Source organism: Cupressus sempervirens, chromosome 2, assembly GCF_028749045.1.
Source record: "Cupressus sempervirens isolate cs-2001-9-10 chromosome 2, ASM2874904v1, whole genome shotgun sequence".
Lineage (NCBI taxonomy): Eukaryota > Viridiplantae > Streptophyta > Pinopsida > Cupressales > Cupressaceae > Cupressus > Cupressus sempervirens.
The window spans coordinates 564,837,869-564,841,731 of record NC_143119.1 but is presented as its reverse complement, the minus strand read 5'-3'; positions in this window follow the sequence as shown (position 1 = coordinate 564,841,731).

Sequence of the window (3,863 nt, the reverse complement as noted above, 5' to 3'; positions counted from 1 at the left end):
CAAACCTAAAGAGTCGACCTGGTGAGAGTACTTGGTGGGCCGACCTGGCGGGGTGACTTGGTGAGCAAACTTAAAGAGTCGACTTGGTGAGAGCAGTTGGTGGGCTGACCTAGCGGGGTGACTTGATGAACGAACTTAAAGAGTCGACCTGGTGGGCCGACTTGGCAGAGTGACTTCATGAACGAACTTAAAGAGTCCACTTGGTGGGCCGACCTGGCGGGGTGACTTGATGAACGAACTTAAAGAGTCGACTCGGTGAGAGTAATTTGTGGGCTGACCTGGCGGGGTGGCTTGATGAATGAACTTAAAGAGTCGACTTGGTGGGGTGACTTGATGAACCCACTTGAAGGGTCGACTTGGTGGGGTGACTCTATGAACGGACCTAAAGAGTTGACTTGCTGAGAGTACTTGGTGGGGTGACTCGACGAAAGGACTTAAAGAGTCGACTTGGTGAGAGTACTTGGTGGCTCGACTTTATGAGTAGACTTAAAGAGTCCACTTGGTGAGAGTGGGCCTAACGGGGCGAGTTGGTGGGGCGACTTGGCGAGCGGTATTAGAGAGCCGACGTGGTGAGGCGACTCGGCGAGTTGGTTCGTTGAGATGACATGGTGAGCTGACTTGGTGAGTCGACCTAGCGAGCGAACTTAAAGAGTCGACTTGGCAACGTACTCGAGTCGACTTGGTGAGGCGACTCATGGTGAGGAGCTATCCTTGAGGCGACTTGGTGGGCCTACTTGATTAGTCGACTTGGTGAGCCGACCTGACGAGCTGACACGGTGAGCGGGCTTAAAGAGGCGACGACTTGGTGGGGTAACTCGGCAAGCCAACTTATCGAGGCGAGATGGTGAGTCGACTTGGTGAGCTGACTTGGTGAGCGCACTTAAAGAGTCAACTTCGTGAGGTGACTCGGCGAGTTAGCCCGCTGATGCGACTTGGGCGGGCCGACCTGGCGAACGAACTTAAAGAGGCGACTTGGGCGGGCTGACCTAGTGAGCGAACTTAAAGAGTTGACTTGGCAACGTACTTGAACAACCGACTTGGTGAGCTGACATGGTGAGTGGGCTTAGAGAAGCAACTCGGCGGGGCGACTTGATGAACGGACTTAAAGGGTCGACTTGGCGAGGTGACTCGATGAACGGACCTAAAGAGTTGACTTGGTGAGAGTACTTGGCGGGGTGAACTGATGAACGGACTTAAAGAGTCGACTTGGTGGGAGTGCTTGGTGGGCCGACTTGACGAACGGACTTATAGAGTCGACTTGGTGAGAGTAGTTGTTCTGGTGACTTGATGAACGCACTTAGAGAGTCGGCTTGGCGGGGTGACTTGATGAAAGGACTTAAAGAGTCGACTTGGCGGGGTGACTCGATGAACGAACTTAGAGGGTCGACTTTGCGGGGTGACTCGATGAACAGACCTAAAGAGTTGACTTGGTGAGAGTACTCGGTGGGGTGACCTGATGAACAGACTTAGAGAGTCGACTTGGTGAGAGTCCTTGGTGGGCCGACCTGGTTGGGTGACTTCGTGAACTGACTTAAAGAGTCGACTTGGTGGGGTGACTTGATGAACGGACTTCAAGGGTCGACTTGGCGAGGTGACTTGATGAACAGTCCTAAAGAGTTGACTTGGTGAGAGTACTTGGTGTGGTGACTTGATGAAAAGACTTAAAGAGTCGAATTGGTGAGAGTACTTGGTGGGGTGACTTGATGAACGCACTTGAAGGGTCGACCTGGTGGGGTGACTTTATGAACGGACCTAAAGAGTTGACGTGGTGAGAGTGCTTGGTGGGGTGACTTGATGAACATAGTTAAAGAGTCGACTTGGTGAGAGTAGTTGGTCGGGTGACTTGATGAACGCACTCGAAGAATCGACTTGGCTAGAGTACTTGGTGGGGTGACTTGATGAACGGACTTAAAGATTCGACTTGGTGGGCCGACCTGGCGGGGTGACTTGATGAACGGACTTAGAGAGTCGACTTGGTGAGAGTACTTGGTGACTTGGTGGGCCGACCTGGCCGGGTGACTTGATGAACAAACTTAAAGAGTCGACTTGGCGAGAGTACTCGGTGGGCTGACCTGGTCACGTGACTTGATGAACGGACTTAAAGATTCGACTTGGTGGGCCGACCTGGCGGGGTGACTTGATGAACGGACTTAGAGAGTCGACTTGGTGGGTCGAGCTAGCGGGGTGACTTGGTGAGAGTACTTGGTGGGCTGACCTGGCAGGGTGACTTGATGAACGAACTTAGAGAGTCGACTTTGTGAGAGTACTTGGTGGGTCGAACTGGCGGGGTGACTTGATGAACGAACTTAAAGAGTCAACCTGGTGAGAGAACTTGGTGGGCCGAGCTGGCGGGGCGAATTGATGAACGAACCTAAAGAGTCGACTTTGTGAGAGTACGTGGTGGGCCGACCTGGCGGGGTGAGTTGATGACCGAACTTAAAGGGTCGACTTGGTGAGAGTACTTGGTGGGCCGACCTGGCGGGGTGACTTGATGAACGAACTTAAAGAGTCGACTTGGTGAGAGTACTCGGTGGGGTGACCTGATGAACAAACCTAAAGAGTCGACCTGGTGAGAGTACTTGGTGGGCCGACCTGGCGGGGTGACTTGGTGAGCAAACTTAAAGAGTCGACTTGGTGAGAGCAGTTGGTGGGCTGACCTGGCGGGGTGACTTGATGAACAAACTTAAAGAGTCGACCTGGTGGGCCGACTTGGCAGAGTGACTTCATGAACGAACTTAAAGAGTCCACTTGGTGGGCCGACCTGGCGGGGTGACTTGATGAACGAACTTAAAGAGTCGACTCGGTGAGAGTAATTTGTGGGCTGACCTGGCGGGGTGGCTTGATGAATGAACTTAAAGAGTCGAATTGGTGGGGTGACTTGATGAACCCACTTGAAGGGTCGACTTGGTGGGGTGACTCTATGAACGGACCTAAAGAGTTGACTTGGTGAGAGTACTTGGTGGGGTGACTCGACGAAAGGACTTAAAGAGTCGACTTGGTGAGAGTACTTGGTGGCTCGACTTTATGAGCAGACTTAAAGAGTCCACTTGGTGAGAGTGGGCCTAACGGGGCGAGTTGGTGGGGCGACTTGGCGAGCGGTATTAGAGAGCCGACGTGGTGAGGCGACTTGGCGAGTTGGTTCGTTGAGATGACATGGTGAGCTGACTTGGCGAGTCGACCTGGCGAGCGAACTTAAAGAGTCGACTTGGCAACGTACTCGAGTCGACTTGGTGAGGCGACCTGGCGAGCGGGCTCAAAGAGTCAACATGGTGAGGCGACTCATGGTGAGGAGCTATCCTTGACGCGACTTGGTGGGCCTACTTGATTAGTCGACTTGGTGAGCCGACCTGACGAGCTGACACGGTGAGCGGGCTTAAAGAGGCGACGACTTGGTGGGGTAACTCGGCAAGCCAACTTATCGAGGCGAGATGGTGAGTCGACTTGGTGAGCTGACTTAGTGAGCGCACTTAAAGAGTCAACTTCGTGAGGTGACTCGGCGAGTTAGCCCGCTGATGCGACTTGGGCGGGCTAACCTGGCGAACGAACTTAAAGAGGCGACTTGGGCGGGCTGACCTGGTGAGCGAACTTAAAGAGTTGACTTGGCAACGTACTTGAACAACCGACTTGGTGAGCTGACATGGTGAGTGGGCTTAGAGAAGCAACTCGGCGGGGCAACGAGCTGTGAGTGGACTTATAGATTCAATTCTTGATTTGGCAAAGACCACATGGTTAGATGACTTGGTGAGCCGACCTGGCTAGCAAAATTGGCAAGCAAACTTATAGAATCGACTTGCTGTCCCCAGCCAGGATCGCACGCCTTGGTCGACCCAACTTGGGTCACCCGACTAGGTCAACCCATCTCC